Source organism: Saccopteryx leptura, chromosome 7 (assembly GCF_036850995.1).
Source record: "Saccopteryx leptura isolate mSacLep1 chromosome 7, mSacLep1_pri_phased_curated, whole genome shotgun sequence".
Classification (NCBI taxonomy): Eukaryota; Metazoa; Chordata; class Mammalia; order Chiroptera; family Emballonuridae; genus Saccopteryx; species Saccopteryx leptura.
This window is the reverse complement of record NC_089509.1, coordinates 28,291,774-28,316,283: the sequence shown is the minus strand read 5'-3', so window position 1 is coordinate 28,316,283 and position 24,510 is coordinate 28,291,774. Positions and strand designations below refer to the sequence as shown.

The 24,510-nt window shown below is 39.9% G+C and overlaps 1 protein-coding gene across 4 annotated transcripts in view; it reads left to right on the top strand.

Annotated features, from left to right (window-relative positions):
- The first annotated feature begins 2,090 nt into the window (after positions 1-2,090).
- The window catches only part of GTDC1 (glycosyltransferase like domain containing 1), a 432,630-nt gene continuing 410,210 nt past the window's right edge, over positions 2,091-24,510 (top strand). For all 4 annotated transcript variants that reach the window (XM_066345235.1, XM_066345231.1, XM_066345226.1 and 1 more), the window contains exon 1: positions 2,091-2,213. The gene's annotated coding sequence lies outside the window, so the exon portion shown is untranslated. The remainder of the gene's footprint in view (positions 2,214-24,510) is intronic.

The following is a 24,510-nucleotide window of genomic DNA, read 5'->3' as shown; positions in this document are numbered from 1 at the left end:
AATTTACATGGATAACTTCCATTTTAAGATTTGGATTTTACCACCAACAATACTTCTTGGTTATTAATGGTGAATTATTTATCATTTTATGTTTCATATTTTCCTCCCCAGTAAGTTCTTGACAATAGAAACTTCATAGTTCTTCCAATCATGCAAAACTCTTGGCACCTCCTTGGATAAATCTGTTGTGTTGGGACATGGCTCCAGAGGCTGGTCGAAATGGCCTGGATTGGGATGATGAACCCTGATATAGTGAGATGGAGTTTGTGCAACAGGAATCCTTGAAACCAGCGGGACAAAATGGCCTCTGACAGCAATTCCTTCCTAGTTAATGCCAGGTTCAATTTCATACATCACTCAGCCCATGTAGGCAAAACTGCAAAGTGTAAGACCGCTGATTTGAATACTGTATGTAAGTATTAACCAGATGTTGGCAGGTATGTGAGACAAGATCTGAGGTGGAATCCTGGCTTTGTTTCCAATTAGTCTTAGTAATATTGAGCAAGCAATTTCCCTCTCTGGGTGTTAGTTCTTCATGTTGTAAAATGAGAATATTGGACTGCAGATGATATTAAGGACTAGATAATCCAAGTATAAAATTACATGATTCTGATTCCAAATCAATGAAATGGGTGCCATAACCTTTGGAGTTTTTTATATACTTGTTCTGTGGGGTAAGATTTACTAGTTTTGCGTGTAGTTAGAAACCCTTGCTTTCAGCTTTTAGCATATACACTTTTCTTTTTCCCCAATTTGTGTTAAAGTGGATGGACAGATGGTTTATTAGGCTTTCAAACGCTTGTACTGCTGTTCAATTCACAATAGTTTTAAACTTTGACGGTCCACATAGAGCCTGGATTTTGTTTAGAACAGAGGATAGTTTAACTCTTCAATTTGGATAATAATGTCTACTCACCTAATTTAAAGCAACTTGTAAATGTAGCTCCAAAGGCCTAATCAGTTTCTTTTATTTTAGGTGTGTTAACTCATGTCCACATCACAGCCTAACTCTTCCAAGTTGTGTTTTAAAAACTAAGTTGCCAGGCTTCCAGTTACAACTGTTTCACCTTCTCCAGACTCATATACTCACAACCTCATTTCAAATCAAAATACTTTAAATCAGAATGACAAAAAGTCAAATTCTTCACTTTATAAGTAAGAAAGCACGAGACCAACCTAAAAGGTCCTGGTGCTCCTTCTACTAACTATGCATTTTCTAAATAAAAGAACTAAAGTGAAATTAGTTTGCAGGGAAAAAACATCCAAAAATTGTGAATTATAAGCCGCAATAGAAACATACCTTCCTTGAAATTTAAGTGCCAATTAAGAGAAAGTATAGATGGGAACTATGTAAGTCAAAGATGGTTACCATTGTTATCTCTTTGCTTTGTGACTTTTCATCACTTAGAGTGGCCCCTTCATCTAAGCGGGGCTGCGAACGTGCAATTCTCGAATACTCAAACTGCACCTGAACTACGGTGGAGCAGTGAGAACCAAAAGGACCCACAGATAAAGTCGGGAGCCTGTTTACGGGGTTCCAACAGGGGACCAGAGGGAGGAAAATCTGGACTCGCTGGCGAAGCCTCGTTGGCGAAGCCGGCGCCAAGGAGGTGCGAGCTGCACAGCAGGTAGAGGTGGCGGGGGAGAAGCCGGAGACGCGCGGAGTCCCTGAGGCTCCAGCAGGCCAGGGAGAGGCACCGGGATGGGACGAGAAGAGACCCGCAGGGACAGTGCAGGAGGAAGCCGAGGCTGACCTGGTGAGCAGCGAACACCTTCCAGAAGGCGCCAATGCGAGCTTGTAAGCTAGGGGGTCGGGTAGTAGAAAAGCTGAAGGGGCTGACCAGGGTGCTGTCGAGAGATGGGAAGAGGGCTTGCGGGAAAACGGAGCAAGGTCCGCAGAGCGGACCGCGGAGGAGAGGAGCAGCGCAGGAGAAACGAGACAATCGGCCCGCGCGAGCCGGAGCGAAGGGTAAGCCAGGGACTTCGCGGCCGCAGCGTCCCGCCGCGCAGGGGGAGGGGCCTCGAGCGCGTGGGCGGGCCAATGGGCGGGGCCTGCGCCCGACGCGCCCCGAGGCCGCTACGGCCGAGGGCCGGGAGGGGCGGTGGCGGCCGCGGGGGAGGGGCACGGCGTCAGTGCGTCGCCGGCTGGGCCGCGCCGGTGGCCGGGAGGGAGAGACAAGAAGGAGGAGGAGTATGAGGAGGAGGAGGAGATGGTGAGTAGGCTCCGGGCTGGGGAGCAGCGCGAGTTGGCGGGGGAGGTGGGGAGCGCGGCCCCTCCCCTCTCCGGCGCCCGCCTCGCGGGGCCGCGCGGCGCGGATTCCCAGAGGGACGGCGGCGGCCGCGGCGGCGTGGAGAGCCGGGGCGGGGGGCGGAGCTGAGGGCTGCGCGGGCGGCGCGCTTTCCGGGCGCACGCGCTTCGCTCCCTGCGCTGCCGCCGTTTCCGCGCCCCGACTGGGGCGCACCCTGTGGCTCTGCTGCACGCTGGCCATCTTCCGATTTCATTTTCTTAGGTTCTGCCCGTCGAGCGTGCTGGCTCCCCGCGGTCCGGTGCGGCGTCGCTCTTGCGCCGCCGGCGAAGGGCGGGAGGGGCGCGTCCCCTTCCGCGCGGGGACGAGGGCGGCCGGGAGTCGGAGGGCCTCCTGGCCGACTAGGGCGCTGCCAGCCCATGGTCCCTGGCGACGCGCGCCCCCAGCTCGTCCAGAAGGGACCCTGGGCGCCGGCCCCGCTGTCCCCCGCGCTTCTCTGACCCCACCAGTTCCTCCCTCCCGTGTCAGCAGAGTCTGCAGACCTCACGCTGCCCTCAGATCCAGCCTGTTCGGGTGGAAGGGCGCCCTGAATTGAAGCCATGTAAATCCAGCCATATCCCCAATATATTACTTTAACTTTTAGTCCCGAGGGCGTTTTCCCCCCTCTCCCAAATGCAACTTTTGAGAGTCTTCTGAGAACTGTACAGCATTAGATTATCTCTGAGATAATTCTTAAGTTAGCGCCTTGAGGCAGTGTGACCGGAGGTTCAAAGAGGAGGCTTGACACTTTTTCCTCCACCTGTATCACAGTTTGAATGGAAAACGTGAGTTGATGGTGATTTTCCGCACCAGGTGGGTTGCAGAATGCAGTCCCCGTGTGCCGTGGCGCGTCCTGGCTATGTGGTGTTACCCCTGAAGTTGATTTTAAAGCTCAACATAGTGGTCCGGCAAAGGAGCTGCTGAGAAGAAGACCAGTACAGGTCAATAGAGCCATTTTATTGGATTCTATTGACCTGTTTAACCTTAAGCTAAGCATGGTAGGAGTTTCGTGTAGGAACCCACCTATCGAGTGCAGTACAGTATTGAATTTTCATTTAATGCATTCCAGGTCTGAAGTGGAATAAATTCTCCTCAGATCCGACTTCCTTTTATTTTACATTTTCCTTAGGATTTTATATTTAACGAAACAGTTTTAGTATTGAGGGTTGTAAGAGTGCCTTTTGATTCATGAAACTTTCTTTGATAAACTTGAAAACAATAGGTAAGATCTGAAGAATGATACTGAGAGATAAGGTAGGAAACCGAATTTTGTGGCATTATCAATTTGAGAAGTTAAGATGGCTTCTCTACTCCCATTTTAAAACTACATTGACATTTTAATCATAAGTACCACAGAAGTACAGAATTTTCTATTTGTAAGGAACTTTGGCAGTTTAATCCAACCCCCATTATTTTACAGACAGAAATTAATCAGAAAGTTTCTTGAAGAGATTTAACAGGAACTGAAGACTTAATTAACTAGATACTTAAGTAGATAATTTAGACCTCCCTAATGGATATTCTTGTACAAAAATCTGTTTTGATTATGGTGTCTTATAAACAGCCAAGTAATTACTAAATTTTCATTTTTCTTCCCCTGTTTTGAGTAATTGCCTTAATTTGTAATTTGCATCCATTAGAAGCAAATGATACAAATTGTTTATAGTTAAGAAGTATTTACATTCTATCAGTTGAAACAGTACTTTTCAGTTAGTTTGAATTTAGTAATTATTTTTATTTCAAGAATGTTTGCTCATATTATTGGTATGATATGTTCCTGTGAAGATTATTCCTAAGAGATTGGCATTTCAAGCGTTTCAGTGTTGCGGTATCTGTAAGCTTGGTATTAATCAGGAATAAAGGTCCTATTTACACGTAGTGATTGAATTTCAGCATCCCTAGCATCATCACATAGTGGTCCTCAAATGCAGAAGTCCTGAAGCTCCTGCTGGGGTGGGGTGAATTCCCTGCATCCCCCACACCACAGTATTTAGTGTAGGCAGTAAATACTTCCTGGCTTGTGTACACTTTCCCTGGTGGGGGGCTTCATGAAAGATGGACTATGTCTTATCTGTGTATGCCTTGTGTCAAGTGTGGTGGGTACTCTGTCAATACTTGTGGTCTTGAGTTTAATCAAGCTTACGACCATAGCAGAGTGACCTGGAAGTCGTGAATCATTATATTGTAAACCTGAAATATTTCATATTTGTTTTTTGTGTTGTATCAGATACTTTGTTAGGCAGAATTCCAGTATTGAAAGAGAGCAGATATCAAATACATTAGAAACACTTGGGGAGAAATTTAATATTGAGAATTTTGTTCTTTAACATATCTTATTAACTGTGAAATTGGGAAGGGACACCATTATTTAAATCTTTTGATAGAACACCTAAGTCAAGCTAAAATACATACTATGAATTGCTCACTGGAGCGAAGTTTGACAACCACGAACCGAACAACCCTAGTATTTAGTGTAGAACCATTTTAAAGCCTTGGTTTCACTTTATAAGGATTTATTTTTCAGCATATAGACTTCTGTAAGAAACATAGCTTTGGGAGTTCAGACTACCTTGGTAAGCCTTCCCAAAATTTACAGTTTTAGGCTGTGTTTGATAAGTTGTGCTTCATGTTGGTGATCCTGTTAAAAAAACAACAACAAACCAAAATAAAATACAACAAACCCACCGTGTTTTCATTTTCTGTCTTATCTCTTTCTTTAATAGATCAGAATAGCATGTTTTGTTTATTTAAAAAGAAGAACTGAGGAAAGTTGTCAAGTATTTCTTTTGGCGAGTACCACCACTCCACCGTTTGAATAGCCTTGGCAGATCAAGTTTGGGCTAATGTGGGGCCACTTCCATAGAGCGATCCATTTGCATATGTAGTCATATGAATAATAATCTTCACAAGAACAACATCTTTGGACTACATGCACTTTTCTACTAGCACTGTTGAAAATTGTACAGTGTAGTAGGGTGGTGTTTAATTTATAGGGAGCAAATAATTATGTATCTGTCATTTCTGGTTCTTCTGTCGGTCATGACCTACCTGGCCTACCCACTGCCAGTGCTGCCCCTTCCACCCAGGTCTTAAATGGATTTTTAAGACCGAAAATACATTTTAAGACCGAAAATACCTTCAGTAGGTGGAATCTGGAATTATTCTGGTTCCCTATTTATTACTGACAGGTATGGTGTCTCAATATACCCTTGGCATGTACTCAGTTTGACTATGAGATTCTCATTTTTAAAAACACAGTACGTGTTAGGAGTTTTGAACTGTATGGTATAAACATAAAGTGTGGACGAAGTGGCTAGAGAATATTACATAGGTTTATATGGACTTACGATGTAGAACTAGATAGTAAGAAATAGTAGGAATATCTAGTCCTTTTCTCCCACATGTAAAGGTCATACTAAAGTCATTTGAACAGATGACAACTTTTTTTCAAATGTTTTTAAAAGCAACGTGAGAAGCAATTCCACAGCCTTTCTTTAGTAAGTTAAATAGTCTGTAGAATTAGTACGTTTCCTGTGTGGTTCTTCTTTGTATTCAAATCCATGTGGACCTGGAACCTTGTTTTAAGCCTGCTTAAGAACTCAGACAGCTTGGCCATCTCTCTCTCTTGCCATCCCTTTCCTTTCAGAGAGCTGGGACCTGATCTTGTCCACAGTGGATATTGGTGTCCGACATCAGCTAGGGCAAAGCTTGCAGAGCCAAGATACTGTGATCCTGTCTCCTGGACTTGCCCTCAGTTGACTTGATCCCTTAGATGCCGAGGACAGGCCAGCTGGGAGCTGGGCTCTGTGGCTGTTATAATTTAAGCCATTTTATATTTGAGCCCTTTTAAAGGGTTACTTTTTCATTTGCAGCAGGCATTCTAGAACACCCTGGATTCATCCAGTTACTACCGTATTACCCCATGTATAAGACGCACCCTTCCTGGAAAAATTTGGGGTCTAAAAACTGGGTGCATCTTATACAGTGGTTGTAGACTTTTTTACTTTGATTTCCCACTTTTTTGTGCTATTTTTGTGCATTGTTGTAGATGAATAAAACTTGAGTTCAATAACTGTATGTAATACGTTTTTTTTTTCAAATTTCAGGCCCTAAAATTTAGATGTGTCTTATACATGGGAGTATCGTATACCGCACTTGAAGCCCTTTCCTGACTACCATGCTGTTGGGTTCTCTCTCTCTCTTTTTTTTTTTTTTTTTTTACAGGAACAGAGAGAGAGTCAGAGAGAGTGATAGATAGGGACAGACAGACAGGAACAGAGAAAGATGAGAAGCATCAATCATCAGTTTTCCTTCCGCATCCCAGTCCGACGCTCTATCTACTGCGCTACCACCTGGTCAGGCTTGTTGGGTTCTCTTTTTAGCTGAGTCACTTAATGGATAACTTTTTTTAATTTATTTATTTTTATTTATTTATTTTTATTTTTCTGAAGTTAGAAACGGGGAGACAGTCAGACTCCCGCATGTGCCCGACCGGGATCCACCCGGCATGCCCACCAGGGGGCGATGCTCTGCCCCTCCGGGGCATCGCTCTGTTGCAACCAGAGCCATTCTAGCGCCTGAGACAGAGGCTATGGAGCCATCCCCAGAGCCCAGGCCAACTTTGCTCCAGTGGAGCCTTTTCTGCGGAAGGGGAAGAGAGAGACAGAGGAAGGAGAGGGGGAGGGGTGGAGAAGCAGATGGGCGCCTCTCATGTGTGCCCTTGCCGGAAATCGAACCCGGGACTCCTGCACGCCAGGCCGAAGCTCTACCACTGAGCCAACTGGCCAGGGCGGGATGACTTTCATTCAATTTCAGTGGTAGCTAATTATTTTCAAATGTTTGGTTTTCTACCCATATCTTTTCTTAGTTTTGAGCTGCATTTGAATAAATACCTGTTATACTCTCCCATAACATGTTTGTTCATCATCTGTCTTTCCTTCTGAATGTCCTTCTAGGCCAGTGCTGGTCAACCTGGTCCCTGCTGCCCACTAGTGGGCGTTCTAGGTTTCCTGGTGGGCGGTAGCAGAGCAACCAAAGTATAAATAAAAAGATAGATTTAACTATAGTAAGTTGTTTTATAAAGATTAATTCTGCCAAACTTAGCGAAAATCCGACATAAAGTACTTGGTAAGTAATTATTATATGCTTTAACTTGCTGTAACTCTGCTTTATAAATTTTATAAAGTAAAGTTACTTCCCTACTTTATAAATCACCATTTCTGTGGAACCAGTGGGTGGTAAGAAAATTATACTACTAACAGAGGTACAAAAGTGGGTGGAGGTATAAAAAGGTTGACTACCCCTGGTCTAGGCTGAGTGTTGGGGCCAAATTTGTGTTTGTGGCTGTGTCCTCAGTTCTCAATCAGTGCCTAGCACATAGCAGGTGATAAATATTGATTAGAAATAAATTCATCCTAACAGTAAATCTATTAGTATGGAAAACTAAAATTTATATAAAAATTTAGAATTCATACAAGAAGTTTAGACATTTCATTAATACTAGAGAATCTGTGTATTTTAAATTATAAGCATATCCTTATAAAATAGCTTTATCAGTCATCTGGCAGGGAATTTAAGAAGAAAAGGTATAATTTCCACCATGTATTGTTAGATGTTTCACATTTCAATATTTGTTATATTTTATATTTCTCTACATAGAAGTTTTATGGCATCATAAACTAGTGAGTTTAATGGATAATAGCCCTATTTTTGTTCATTAGTAATTATATATAAAGAGTAAATTCTCATTAAAAGGCCTTTAAATGCCTGCTCTTAAAAGGAGAGACCTCTTTGATTTTGTTCTCCATACAATCCCAATTATTGTATTGAGGCAAGTCGTCAAACTCCTTAGTAGTCTAAACCTTTAATTTGGTTTCAGAACAGTAGTCATGTATTGAATACTCAAATGACCATGTCTTTAACAAGTAATGCAAACACTGTATTAAAAAGGTAATGACCATAACTTTTCTTATAGAATTTCTTGCACTATTTTTTAAAGCAGACTTTTGAACTAAATTTTCCATGAAGGCCAAAAATCTCATACTTTCTATGTGTGTATGTGTAGAGGAGGGTTGGTAATTTTTGTAGTGGTATTTTTAAGTGGACAGTTTACTAATTAAGTTGAGGTAAACACTTTACAACTCTAAAAGGAAAACTTCAATTATCTGAATGAAATGAGGTACATGAAATTAATTCAGATAAGTGGGGGAATTCGTAGTGTAAATGATGCATGTCAAGGGACATGACCTCAATCATGATTTTTTTTTTTCTATATATCTGTCAGCTGCTTTTACATTACTAGACTGTGAGTCTTTTTGGTTGTGCTAGGAATCATTGATGGGAGGAAGTCAAGTTTGCTCTGTGGGTTTTTTTCCTTTGCCACAGAGGGAATCCAGAATGTGGTCTTCTGTGACAAGCATAATTGCTCATCTCTTGCTTGTTCTGCCGCCCTTTTAGGTGGTATACCACAGCCTTCCATTTTGTCACCTTCCTGTCAAATGTCAAATGTGTGTGGGACTCCTTGAGTATACAGTTTGTTTGAAATTAAGGCCACACTCTTCTGTCCAATCTTAAGATGTTGATATCTCCAAAAGTTGACTTACAACAAATTATAAGGGTGAATTAAACTGTATAAACTTTGATTCTTTTCCTGACCCCCTTAAGGTTTAATATTAAGCAGTGGTTTCACATGTACACCCTTAAAATAGAAGCAGATATTGGGACATAACCCCTGGCCTTTACAGATCCTAACTTGATATGAAAACTTTACTGATTGATTAGAGTTTAGGAAGGTTTTAGGAAAATGATTTCTGCTGCTGTTTACTAAGGTTGCAGCATTCCAGGGCTCCTGGCATCTGAAGCCTGTTGTGTAATCTGTAGATAGCCCTGTAGCTGTGATGACAAATTTCTCTAGGTTTTTCTTGTTTTGTTTTTAAAGGAAGGCACACTTAGCCCCAGAGATGTGTGCTACACCTCTGTGAGTGAATTTTCCTCCTTTTTTCAGCATTACCTATAGTGCTTTTCTTAAAGCACCTGGATTTATGGCTCCTTTTTTCAGCATCCACTAGCTTCCTTTTTACTTCTTGGTCTTTGAGATGCAAGATGATTTCATATCTTGATTTCCTTGGGTGGAGTGGATATGTTATCAGCAACTCTGTATCCAGACTGCCTGAGCAATTTCTAGGTCATTGTTGAGACCTTAGATAAATGCAGGCTGTATGAAGAATTTAGGCTTCAGGGTCAGTCTGAACTGATTTTGACTCTGTATTGTTTATGAATGGGTTGTACTTGGGGAAAGTTTGTTACTTATCTCAGTTTCCGTTTCCTCACCTGTAATATTGGGATAATATCACTTGGTATATTGAGTGGTTGTTTCTGTTTGTTTGTTTGTTTTTAAGTGAAAGGAGAGGAGATAGATTCCATATGTATCCTGACTGGGATCCAGCCAACCCCCACCCCCCCAATCTGGGGCTGATGCTGGAATCAGCTGAGCTATCCTTAGTGCCTAGGGCCGATGCGAGCCACTGTCTGCTAGAGGGGAAGAGATAGAAAAAGGGAAGAGGGAGGGGAAGAGAAGCAGTTGGTTTCTTCTTATGTATGTCTTGACTGGAGATTGAACCCGGGACATGTTTAATAATGTGAATTAATGAACTAGTTACCTAGATCATAGCCTGTTTTATAAGGAAGTAGGTTTGGTTCCATTTAATTACAGAGATAATCAAATTAGTAAAAAAAAATATTTCCAAATAGGGTTATTGCTCAGATGACTTTAAATCTGTATAAGACTTTTATAGCCACCAATCTATTTACATACTAAGGATCTACTGATAGTGTGGTATAGAGAGACAGAACACATAGTGTATTCATTAGGGTAAGACAGACTTGGATTTGTATGTAGATGATCGAACTCTTAGGTCACCTTGGGCAGGGTACTTTATTTTTTGATCCAAATTTTCATTTGTAGAATAGGTAATAAAAGTATAAAAAATGATAAAGGGTAAGAAAGGATAATAAAAAGGTTATTTGAAAGACTTAAGAGACGAAGTATGCAAAATACTTAATAATCACTGAGTCCATAAATACTGATAGTTGTTATGACCTTGGACAAGTGACTTCCCCTCTTTCTACCTCAGGTTTCCTCATCAGTAGCATGAATATATCAGGACCAACAGAGTTATGAGGATTAAATGAGATAATACATGTAAGTGCTCATTAAATATTAATTACTATTTTTATTCAGTTCAGAACAAATTGGACCAATTTTGGGTTAAAAATGAAAGCATTTTACATGTATTTCTTATGTTGGAGGATATTTAGTATGGATTGAGGATGGTAACGTATTCATAGTTTTCAGAGTTTCTTTATGACAGTATTTATCAAATTGTGTATAGACCTGTGGAGGTCACTGAGACCCTTTCAGGGTATCCATAATGTTAAAACTATTTTCATAGAGATAATTTTTACCTTTTCCACTGCTTTGAAGTTGGTCGTGATGTAAGTACAGAAGTGGTTAGTAAAACTGTGGGCATTTTAGAAAATATTAAATGGCAGTAGCACCAAAGTATATTAGTATTCATTGTATTCTTCATTGTCATGCATTCATAGCTTTAAAACAAGTTAATTTTACTTAAGAATATTTTTGATGAAGCAGTAAAAATTATTAATTTTATTAATCTTGATCCTTGAGTATATTTTGTCCTGGTAGGAAATATGCAAAAGCACTTCTGCGTATTCAAAGTATATTGGTTACCTCAAGGCATATTCTTACATAACTTTTTGAGTTGCCAGTTCAAGTAGCCATATTTTGCATGGAACATCACCATTTTTACTTGAATTACTACCAGACAAATGGATTATTTATATTTAGGTAATTTGACAATCATTTTCTTGAAAATAAACAGAGTGAGCCTGTCACTTCAGGAAGAACCATTGACACTATTTGTTGCTAGTGATAAAATTTGAGCTTTAAAATTGTGGTTAACTTGTATCATCTGTTGTGCTCTTGTCAGCTTTCCAATGCATAAAGATTTTTCTAATGGATGGAAGGTGATATTAATGAATGTGAGTTTTTTGCTCTGGTATTATATCAAGTTTTTAATATCTTCATAACTCAATGATCCAATATTTTCAAAGTGATCAGTGTTACAAAATTATGGGTAAAAGACTGATAAAAAGCAAGTGACAGAATGTAAACATTTATGTGATATTAGATTCCATATTATAGCTAACTTAAACTCTTGTCAAGTTTTGGTGTAGTATCAAAGAAGAACTTTGACAGTTATGTGTAAAGACTTTTAACATTAACATGTACTTTCTGTTTTCTCACTAAAGATTTGTGTGGGGCTAATTGAATGGAAGCAGATATGAAAATCCAGTTGTCTTTTGTTAAGCTAGACATGAAAGAAATTTGCAAAAACTGTGAGACAGTATCATTTTTGTCACTAATCTTTTGTTTTTTGGAAAGTTTTTTTCAAGTGTTATATTAAATATGTTATTAAATTTTAAAATAAATTAATAAAATTTTCTCATTAATTAATTTTTACTGAAGTAAGTATTGATGATTATAGCTCACATTAACAAAAGCTCTTGGGAGTCCTCAATTTTTGAGAACACAAAGGAGTCCTGATACTAAAAAGTTTGAGAACTGTTTCTTTAAGGGAAAGAGGCTAGACTCATCCAATGAGTGAAGTTCTAAAGTTTTAATATGTTGAGTATTTCTTTGGAATATTGAGTACATGCCTCCAGTTTTCTTTTCTGGTTGTAAGGACATATACTGGACTTTCATGTCATTACCCAAATAGGCAGAGGGTTCTTCTCTTTGTTTTAAAGCTGTTTATTTTTAAGATTGATGCTACCTGTATAGTTGCTATCCAGAGTTGAGATTTAGTTAATGGTTATTCCAATCAGCATATTCATTCTTGATATCACTCTTTGGGTTGTGAGCTATTCATGCACTTTTCTGAATTGTTAACCATGGCAAACTACTTCAGGATTGTAGTGAAATTCAACCCTGAAAATAAACTACCATTTTCCCTGAAGTTTTTACACTAATCTTAATCTGTCTACTGTAGAGTCTTCTTGATATTTCATAGCTATTTTCTAGCCAGTTTACAACAGTGAATGTTTGTGAATTAGTTATTTGTGACAATGTAATATGAGTTACAGATAGGTTCTATAGTGCCATTTATAGTATGGTCATAGTCTCCTTGTGGAAGATGGACATCTTCCTGTGGGGAATTATATTTTGACTCCTAGAAATATAGTCAGATACATTTCTCCATTGCAGTCCAACCGTGGCAAGAAACTCCCCTTTCTCCTTGCAATAGTAACAGTGTTAAAGCTTTAATGGAACCAAGAGATAGGTTATTCTCAAGCTAAGCTCAAGAGACACAGGTATCTTAGACACCCCAAGTGGCTAGATATTGGTGGGTAACACCCTCAGATGAAGCAGGTGTAGAAACTTTGGGCTAATTAACAATGGTGAAGAAAAAGGAGAAGGTATTTTGCTTGGAAGTGATATATTCCTTTTTGGGGCAGTTTCAAAAGTAAGAATTGTCCTAAGATGGGTAGTCCTAGGTTGGGAAATGCATCTATATAGGGTGTGCTCTTATGTTTGGGTATAGTATGAGTTGAGCTCAAGAAACAGAATGACAAGCCAATTGGGAAGGTTAACCTTTTATATTTTTATAGGTCAGAGATTTTACTGTAAAAGGAAATTGATTTACCCAGTCATGATCAGGAAGAGGAGTGGATGCCAGGCACGTGTGGGAATATGCAAGCTGTTCACAAGGACCCTCAATAAATTCACATCGTAGGTGGCTGTTAAAGCAGATGATTGTCTGGCACAGTTCAGTCCGAGAAGGCTGTGATTCAGCCTACTGTCCTACGGTCTTTAGCAGGAAATAGAGACTTTTAAGACTGGTGTCTAGTACAGGAAGCCTGTTATGGAAAATGGTTGTTATAAAGCAGAAATCCCGAACCAGGAGATCTGGGGCAGGGGTGGGGCAAGGGGACATCAAAGAGGCCAGTGTTGGAGAATTAGACTTTGATCTGAAGGTAAGCTCCTTGCCTTCTTTCTGCTCAAGGGCAACATTCATCCCTTGGATTGAGGCAAGGCTGAGAGCCAAAGTAGAAGATAAAGTGACCATAGTTGTCTGCACTAGAGTGATAGACCTATGTAAGAAATAGTTATATGTCTCTTACAATCCAGGAAATGAGCCAGGATACATTTGAAGAAATGATTTGTTTGTTAGGTGATTTTGTTGTTGTGTGAACATCATAGAGTGCACTGATACAAATCTAGATGGTATAGCCTACTATACACCTAGGCTATATGTTATAATCCAGTGTTTTTCAACTTCCAGACCATAGACCAGTGCTAATCTGCCAGAAATGTCATGCTGGGCTGGGAGAGAGTTAGCCACCCTGATACTGTGTGTAGGTTAAGGGCAGATAACTGTTTCGCGTACTGGCACAAAATTTCTGGTGTACTGGTGGTTGAAAAACACTGGTATAATCTATTGTTCGTAGGCTACAAGCCTGTACAGCATGTTACTGTACTGAGTAGTGTAGGCAACTGGAACATAGTTGGTAGGTGGTTGTGTATAAACTTTTAAACATAGGAAAGATTCAGTAAAAATACTGTATAAAAGATAAAACAGGACACTTCCCATGAATGGAGGTTGCAGAACTGAAGTTACTCTGGGTGAGGGAATGGTGAGGGAACCTGAAGGCCTAGGAGGTAACGGTACACTAATGTAGACTTCACAAACATTGCACACTAAATTTTTTTTTTTTTTGTATTTTTTCTGAAGCTGGAAATGGGGAGAGACAGTCAGACAGACTCCCGCATGCGCCCGACCGGGATCCACCCGGCACGCCCACCAGGGGCGACGCTCTGCCCACCAGGGGGCGATGCTCTGCCCCTCCGGGGCGTCGCTCTGCCACGACCAGAGCCACTCTAGCGCCTGGGACAGAGGCCAAGGAGCCATCCCCAGTGCCCGGGCCATCTTTGCTCCAGTGGAGCCTTGGCTGTGGGAGGGGAAGAGAGAGACAGAGAGGAAGGAGAGGGGGAGGGGTGGAGAAGCAGATGGGCGCTTCTCCTGTGTGCCCTGGCCGGGAATCGAACCCGGGTCCCCCACACGCCAGGCTGACGCTCTACCGCTGAGTCAACCGGCCAGGGCCGCACACTAAATTTATTAAAAATATATTTCCTCCTTCAACAATAAGTTAACTTTAGCTTATTATAACTTTTTAACATACAAACATAAAATTTAACATACAAAAAGTTAAATTTTAACTTTTTTTACTCTTGTAATAGTTTAAAACAAGAGGACATTGGAAAGCTATACAAAAATATTTTCTTTATATCTTTATAAACTTGATTTTTATTTTTTACTTTTTAAGTATTTTTGTCAAAAACTAACACATTAGCCTGACTGGTGGTGGTGCAGTGGATAGAGCATCCACCCAGGATGCTAAGGTCCTTGGTTTGAAACCCTGAAGTTGCTGGCTTGAGTGTGGGATCATCGACATGATCCCAAGGTTGCTGGCTTGATGCCCAAGGTCACTGGCTTGAGCAAGGGGTCACTGGCTTGAGCAAGGGGTCACTGGCTTGGCTTGAGCGCCACCCCCTCCCCCAATCCAGACACATATGAGAAGCAGTCATTAAACAACTAAAGTGAAACAATTACAAGTTAATGCTTCTCATCTCTTTTCTCTCTCTCTCTCTCTCAAAATAAAAACACCCCCCCAAAACAAACAAATAACCCCCTAACGTATTAGCCCTAGGGCTACACAGGGTCAGGATCGTTAATATCACTGCTTTGTACCCGCATGTTGTATCCCATTTGAAGGTCCTCAGGGGCATTAACATGCATGGAGCTGTCATTTCCTTTGTTAATAATGCCTTCTATAATACCTTCTGAAGGAATTGCCTAGGGAGGAGGTGCCCCTCTTTTTAGAAGAAGTATGTTCATATTGGTTTACTTATTTTTTTAATCACATATTTGCTTGTAAACAGATAATGCACCTTGAACATTTCTCTCTAATATTGAAAACCATTCAGGGTTAGTGTCCATGTTTTCAACTTTTGAGGAGCTTGTTGGTCTGCAAAAGCTTCTGCTAAGCCCTGCACTGTGAATTTTCTTGGGGTTTCATTTTACGGGTCCACTGTTGTATATGCAGTTTGTCGTTGGCCAAAACGTCATTATGTGGCACATGATTGTGTTAAGTGAGTGGGTGGAAGTAAGCAGGGAACAACTGGGTTACGACACTCAGGTTCTTCATACAAGAGACACTAGGTATCCTACCCACTAAGTGTCCTTTAGGCCAGGTGTCAGCTTTAAAGCAGCAGATAGTAAATATTTTTGTGTTTACAAGTCATATGGTCTCTGTTATACCTACTTAAGTCTGCCTTTGTAGCATGAAAGCAGCCACAGAAAAATAGATAAATGAGTAGCTGTGTTCCAATAAAATCTTAGTATAGAGACTGAAATTTGAATTTCATATAATTTCACAGGTCACAAAATATTAGTCTCCTTAAAAAAAATTCTTCAAAAGTTTTAAAAACTTAAAAAAAATTATTTTTGCTTATGGCTGTACAAGAACAGGCAATGGGCTGCATTTTGGCCTAAGGGATGTAGTTGACCCTTGGTTTAGGCAAATAAATAACTCCGTGATGATGCAGAAATCTTAGCATTACTGAAGTAGACATTCTCCAGGACAATGCTATTGGTGACACTGTCTTGTTTTATAGGTGACACAGATGATAAAAATCCGCTCAAGAATTTAGATGTGACATCTGCAGCAGGTTCAAATCTCTCAGCCATAAGACAAACTGGATACTTCGTAAAGATTTTCGTCTGTTATTCACAGAAAGTCAAAATCTATTATTGAAATTGTCTGGGTGAGCTGCCTGCTGGGTCCAGTGATGCACTAGTAGACAAAGTAGTTGAGAAAGAAGGTTTACTTATTCTTTGGATGACTGGCAGATTGTGACACCAATATGGCATCAAGCCCTACTATGATCCCAAGGACTTTATGACTCTATGACTAAATAAAATAAAAATGACTTTTTTTTTGGGTAATGGTTGGGGTGTTGAAGTCAATTTGATCTTTTCTTGGGAAATGTGTAATATGTTTTCATTCCATGATGATACATGGTAATTGCTTTGGTAATCATTCTTTAAAATTCCTATATGTTTGTGAAACTCATGCAGTTATATCATATTATTAGGTTCTCACTGTCAGGCAAATAGTGTAAAGAAAAAGTTAACCTAAAAAGATTAATTTAAGGAATGTGATTTTCACATAGAAATTTTTACTTAGGACATTCTTGAAAATACTCTTCCCTGTAGTATTTAAAATACGTTTCTATTTACAAAAAGTTTCTATATCCAGATACGTCTAGGAAAAACATCCTTATGTGTATAGGATCTTGAATTCAGTAGTATGTAAAAAAGCGTACTGGACAGTATTAATGTTCATAGAATAGTTAATAAGTTAACTGGTAATTAAAAATACTAATCAAAAACTTCAGACCTATTAACTAAATTTACTTAAAAAGATTTAACAAGCAGGTGTGAACTGGTAATAACCCTATGTATTTACTAAAACTATTGAGTCACAGGAAAACTGGAACATCAAAGTATTCTCTAAACCAAATCAGTATTTTATGTGGTTAGAATCCCTGCTTTTAGCAAACACCTATCAGTTATAGAGGATTTGAAAGCAGTTTCTGGGAAATGAGGTGGGTAGGTTCTAAGTTGAATTCTGTTTTTTTCCTCAGTGAAACTTGAACATTTTTTTCTTATTCTTAGTGTTCAACAAGAACTCTGGCAGCCCAGGATATATAAAATATAGATTACATCTTATATAGTTTATACAGCTCATCTACAAACAGAAAAAGATTCCCTCATGACTTACCTTGAAATCTTTATTCAAGGTCTGTACTATTCAATTTGTGAGTGCTGCTGCCACTCTCGCACCTCTTTGGTCAGAATGCAGTGCAGCTAACATCGCCATTGTGCCAGGAAAAAGATCTGTGAGTAGCTGAAGAGTGCAAGTAACACACATCTATTTTACAAGTCAGATTAGAGATCAGAGTCATACAGTAGCTTTATATGGAATTGATTTCATTTCATGGTTTTTAAGCTATTTTTTTTCATTGAAATAATGCCCACAACCGAAAAACAGGTGTGTTGTAGCATTTGCGTGCCTTAAATTCTTTTGAATCTGGAATCAAAGGGGATGTTCTTAGGGTGTAGATCCTAAAGCTCAGGGATTTCAATTATTTCAATTCTTGTGCCATAATTGAACTGCCCTGTGGACTTTATTTGGCATTGTTCTGATTAATATTTGGTAAACTGTGCCATTTCAAATATAAGGTACTGTAGGAAAAACTATGGCTGTGTGTGTAGGTTTAAATAAAGCAGCAAACACTGTTTTACTTTATAAATAGGATATACTTAATAAGAAATATGTAGATTTAACATTGATAGGCATTTATATCAAGAATTCCATAGTGGTCTTCTGGGGAGAGAATACTAAATAGAGTACTTGATTGATTGCCATTATATTTTTTTCCTAAAGTAAACCTTTTAAAAAATATAACATATAGGTGAATGCGTAAATATATATATGTATATATATAGTTTGATAGATTGCAGTTATTCTTATTTCACCTGTTCTTACTGAAATTGAGAAGACTGCTCATAAAAATGAGTATAGAAAACTAGTTCATTGCAGAAAGGAACTGCTGTTCATTGAGATTTGCGAACATAGTTGCAGAAACGCATCTGTGTTAATCTTTTAGACCAGGGGTCCCCAAACTATGGCCCGCGGGCCACATGCGGCCCCCTGAGGCCATTTATCCGGCCCCCGCCACACTTCCGGAAGGGGCACCTCTTTCATTGGTGGTCAGTGAGAGGAGCATAGTTCCCATTGAAATATTGGTCAGTTTGTTGATTTAAATTTACTTGTTCTTTATTTTAAATATTGTATTTGTTCCCGCTTTGTTTTTTTACTTTAAAATAAGATATGTGCAGTGTGCATAGGGATTTGTTCATAGTTTTTTTTTATAGTCTGGCCCTCCAACGGTCTGAAGGACAGTGAACTGGCCCCCTGTGTAAAAAGTTTGGGGACCCCTGTTTTAGACAGTTCTTGAGCCAATAATTGATTTGAGTATAATCAGAAGAAAATCTAGGTGTTTCAAACTAGTTTTGTATCAGTAGTCAAAAGATTTAGTTTCATCCTTTCTCATATGTACCACATGGTGAGTTCTTAGGAACTGGATTCTGAGATCACAAAACTTTGGGATTTAGAATGTCTTGAGAATTCATCAAGTATATCTTTTTGTCCACCATGTTTTACGAAGGACTTGTTTAGTCATATTTACAAGACATGAGAAAGATAGTGATCCTGACTTTTATGGACTTCAAAAAAGACTTTTGAATGAAGATTAATGTAGGGATATAGTAGGCATACATTGCTGTTTATTTCGTAGAGCCGTGACAGGTTAGTTGTTCTTCCCTCAGTACTGTTTTTCCCTGACTTCGTAACTGCTGGCTCAAGCTGGTTTTCCTTAAGGTGAGTGAGAAGTAATTTTTGTGAATGGAGAAAGTGAGGCTATTGTAGACATTGGGAAATCAGTGGAAAGTAAAAGGGAGCGTAAGATTGAAAATATGGTAGATAGTAAGATCATAGATGACTTCGTGTTGGTGTTATATGAGAATGTTGGGGCCTATTGATATATTTGCAAATGTTGTATCTAGAATCTAGAATTCTTCCAGTATCTTTTGTTTTGACTTTGATATTAGTACAGTAGTGTATAGCTATATTTTCAGATAAAGTGATGCCACCAACAGTCTTGTAATAAGCTACCGCAGCAACTTATAGACAGTATATCATATGCTGAACTGGATTAAATTTCAAAAAACATCTGTAGAAAAATTCTTGAAAGCAGTCTGTTATAGTCAGAGATGACTACCAAACTGTTTGAGGTACAGAAATGATAACAGTGGATAAGTGTCACGAAGCCCATTAAAATGAGAACTAAATGTTTATAGGCTTTTACAAGCGGACATGTACAGCCATGAACAAAAAACATCATCACTTTAGAAAGGATACATTTAGTCATTTGGTTAGGAATAGTGCCTTGGCAACAGCATTTTTAAATATAAAAGATATTTTTGCAATAGGACTTGGGAGTCAAATGAGCTAATTATGTCTTTTAAGGTATAGAGTGACGTGGTAAGGGATCTTTGGCTTTGCCATTTACTGGTAAAAAAGCACAACCAAAGTGGCAGTATGGAAAAGTAGCCTAAGTGTGAGGACTTCAGCATCTTGGTGAGGAATGTTGTAACAAAGACAGGAAACAATTATATAAATTGTTCTACACAAAATGTTAGAATAGGAAAAAAATATTAGTTGCTTGAAAATATAGATAAAGATCAGCAAACAGGTTATAGGCAAACAAGGCAGCTTGACTAAGGGTCAGAAGTAAGGAGGTATTCAGGAGTGAAGTGGTTGTATGATATTCCTCAGTAGAGTTTTTACTCAGAAAAGGAGAAAACTTGGGACGAGAGATCAGGAAAAGTGATTTAGAAATTGATGTTATTGAAATAGGGTAGTATGCTCCTCAAAGATTTCTAGTAGGCAGAGAATATATTGGTTAAGTGGGGGATACGGTAAGTCGTCTTTAACATGAAGTGTTCATATTTTATAGTAGTCAGAAGTGACCACCTATTTTAGAAAAGGTGCTGATTATTCCTGTTTATTCTGTGAACTCTTGTGGATGTTTCTATTGGCTAAAATTCTTTCTTTTTTTTTTTTTTTTGTTTTTTGTTTTTTGTTTTGGTGAAAGTGAGTAAACACTTCAGATTTGGATTTGTGTTTTAGAATCTGATATATTTTATTGTAAGTTTATAATGATTACTACCAATATATACTCAGCTTTTGGCAAGAGGTTAGATTTTACATTAGCTGGGTATCCTTGACATCCAGAAATAAGATCAGATGAGATTTAAATCAGTTTTATTGGCTATAATTTATATATTAAAAATCTTGTTAATTTTGACATTGGTAGAGAGAGAATATTTTAACACCCCCGAAAGTTCCCTGTGCCTCTTTACAATCAGTCCTTTCCTCTCTCCCCATTGACAACCATTGCTCTGATTTCTGTTTCTTTTGATGGCGAAATGGCACCACAGTGTTACTGGTGATTGGACCTCAGTTCAGTAACCTTGGTACTTGAGTTCTGGCTAAGAAAGAATTCAGAACCAAGATTCAAACTATAAGAGAAAATTTATTTAGAAAGTCATAGGGGTAGAAGAAATGGACTCAGAAGACAAGTTACAGGGGCAAAAGAAGGGCCCTTGGAGTTTAGAAGAAAAAGAGAGGCGAGGAAAATGTCCCTGGAGGAATGGGGTGGAGAAAGGCACTAGGTGCTCCATAGAGAGACCTGCATTGGGTCCTTCCTGCTGAGGGTATTATCTGCAGGTCTCAGGCGAAGATTCTAGGAGAATAGTCCTCAGCTTTCCAGGTATGTCCTCTTAGGGTTGTGGTCTCTTCTGATTGGTCAGTGCCAGGGCAGGGGACTCATTAGTGAAACTGGTCCTGATGTCAGCCAGGCTGTTGCTTTGTTTGGTTTTGCTGTTTTTTTGGGCCTTAGGACCTCATTGTCCTGGGGGCTTAATGCTTAAGGGCTATTCTTTGACTCTCTTGTTCAGTCCCACTCTTAAGGGGCTCTAACCTTCATGACTAGCAGCAACATGTCAGGAGAGAAAGGCCAGGGGCGGGTACTAATCTCACTACCAGCAATATGAAAGGTCAGGATCTAAACTATATGACCAGTGATATGTTAGGGGAGAAAAGGTTACTGTAGGTGTGAGGTCCTTGTTTTCCCAGTTTTGCCTGTTGCCAGGCACCTGGGACTCCACCCCCCCCCCCCCCCCCCCCTCAAGTCACCTGGCCCATTGTCCTTGCTCTGCTCATGGCCATCTATTTGCCTGCCCTATTTCTGTAGAATAAGCTTGTTCCTGAACTTTATATACCTGGAATCACAGTATGCACTGTTTTGTACTTGGCTCTTCAGTGTAATGGTTTTGAGATTTATCCATGTTATTATGTGTATTAGTAGTTCATTCTGTTTTGCTGCTGAGTAGTTTTACCACAGTTTTGTTTTACCACAATTTGTTTATCTGTTATTCTGTTAACGGAGATTTTAGTGTATTGTATATTTTTTGGCAATTCTGAGTAAAGCTTCTAGAAGCAGATTTTTTGTGTGTCCTTTTGTGGACATATGCTTTAATTTCTCTGGGTTAAATACCTAGGAATGGAATTATTCTCTTATAGGATCGGTGTACATTTAAGTGTTAGAAGTTTATGTATAATTAACTTTTCCAAATTGGTTATACCAATCCCACCATGCATTTTTAGTTCAAGCCTGTATATCTCTGTAGTTTGTACTAGATACAGCTATAGGTGTGAACTAAATGATTTTTCTATAGCTAGAGAGTTTATATACATATTCTGAAATCTCGTAGTTTTATGATATGTCTCTTAAATATTGTGATAAGTTATAATAGATAACTTGACTTAAATATATACAGGTTTCCTCTTCTCCTCACTATCTGAAAGTAGAGAGTTCCTATGAAACTGTTCGTAGGCCAGAATGAAGTGAAGAAGCAATTACCATTAATTTAAAAGCGAAAATCCTCTTTGGATTATTTATTTATTTAGGGAACTGAAAGCAAGTATGAATTGAGGTATTTTGTAAAGCAAAGTGGCGTAGGCAAACTTTCTAAAAGCAGGGATACTTTTACACAATCATTGACTTGGTTTGTTATATAGAATTTTTCATTTTCATTTTTTAGGTAGCATATGTTTTCATTTGAATTTTAAAGTGGGCATTTGTCATTTTATGAAGTGGCTCTTCATTAAGTGTATATATAATTAAATGAGATGTTTGAGTATGAAAATGCTAATCTACTAAGGTAAAATTTGACTAGTTGAGAAATTTTCTTTTTTTTTCCTTTTCCTTTATCTATTTAGTAGCTTTCATTCCCTTTTTTTGGTAAAAATTTACAAAATAAAGATACAAATGCAGACTTTAATTAAATCTTAAAGATTTAAATAAGGAACTTAGAATGAAGAGCCCCTTATAAGCAGTAGATGCAATCAATGTAGGGGAATTGTACCTAAGATAATAGAATGACAATTAAACTTGTTTGTTTCAAGATTTTAGCTCAAGTCAGGCATCCCCAAACTATGGCCCGTGGGCCGCATGTGGCCCCTGAGGCCATTTATCCGGCCCCACCGCACTTCCGGAAGGGGCACCTCTTTCATTGGTGGTCAGTGAGAGGAGCACTGTATATGGCGGCCCTCCAATGGTCTGAGGGACAGTGAACTGGCCCCCTGTGTAAAAAGTTTGGGGACCCCTGGCTCAAGTTCCAAAGCTGAAAATAAAGGTTCGTAAGTATCCTTGCATTCTAAAGAGAGATGTGGGGCTTAGTAAAAGAATAGGACTGCTCGCTTTCCATACATAAGGGAAATTAGAAAGGGGGTGTTATAACTATTATTCAGGTGAAGAACTGTTAATCTAGTGGGGAGTTCTGTGACATTTCTTTTTCTCCCAAAAGGACCTTTTGTTCCCATCCCAGGATTTGGATGTGTCTCCCAGAAGTATAGATTGTATTTTATTTTCTGTTTGGATGTTTAATGAGCTACATAAATCTTGTTTCTTGATAATGCAGTGGTACCTTCCAGAGAGTTCTTGAAAGAATGTGACATAGGTTTTCTAGATTTTGGGGCATTTCTGAATATAGATTTGTACTGCTCACAAAAATTAGGGGATATTTCAAAATGAGTATGAAGTGATAAAATATCCCCTAATTTTTGTGAGCAGTATATTTCTGGAGGGGTAAAGGGTGACTGGAGCCAGTGAGGTGGCATGTTGAGTGAGAGGGCAAGAGTGAAAAGAGTTGGTATTTCTCCATCTGGTGTGGTAATGTTACTGGTGAATTGATGAGACCTTGATTCTTCTTGAACAGCGGTTCTCAACCTGTGGGTCGCGACCCCGGTAGGGGTTGAACGACCAAAACACAGGGGTCGCCTAAATTTTTCTGATGGCTTTAGGCGACCCCTGTGTTTTGGTCGTTGGACCCCCGCTGGGGTCGCGACCCACAGGTTGAGAACCGCTGTTCTTGAAGGAAAGAATTCAGTCGAGATAAAGCACAGCAAGTAAAGCAAGAATTTATTGGCCATGCAGGAGCACACTTAGACGGGGCTGTGGGTAAAGAAATAGGGGTCTTAGAGACACGTTCAGGTGGTTTGCCTGGACAGGTTTCTCCTGCCCATCGCTCCCCTGGTTGCAAGTCTTCTGGTGTCCTTTAGACTAGCTTAGGAGAAAGAAATGGGCAAGGAAAACACACCTGGGGCTTGGAGCTAGAGGACAGGGAGGGGAAAGGCGTGGACATGATCCCAGGAGGGAGAGCACACTGGATCCTCCATCCTAAGGGCTTTAAGGGTGGAGATTTTAGGGGAGCTCCCCAGGTGTGTCCATTCAGGGTCGTTGTCTCCACTGATTGGTCGGTGCCAAGGCAGCGGTCCTTACTCAGTGCATCTGGTTCTGATGTCAGCTGTGGCATCATTTGTCTGGTTTTGCTGCTTTTCTCGGCCGGGAACTAAAACCCAGCTGAGGCCTAGAAATGATCTCTAGGGCTTAATGTTCAAGGAGTGGTCATGCAAGGGTTTGGGGGTGTAGTTTGAGGCTATTCTCCAGCCCCTGTTTCTCCTCTAAGGGCTTGAAAACCACAGGACTAGCATATGCTAGGGGAGGAGAAGTCGGGGGGGGAGGGTCCTAACCACAGGACCAGTGATAGGAAGAGTCAGGGGGTTTACACCCCATGACCAGCTAAAGGAAGAAGGGTCACCCTGAAGGTAAGGTCCTTATTTTCCCAGTTTTGCCTGTTGCTAGGTACCTGGGGCTTTCTGCCCTGGTGATCTTCTGTGCCTGGCCTTGAGTCCTTGCTCTGCTTATGTTTATCTAACTGCTTACCACAGTAAGAGGACATATATAGATTTAGTTTTGCAGACCAAGTAGACCCCATTGTAAGTGACAGGCTTGAGATACCTTGGTAGATCCTGTCAACAAGGGCTGCTTGCCATATGAGGGGACTGGGCTGACATAGTCAGAGGTCAGTCTGAGAAGGTATCTCTTACACCA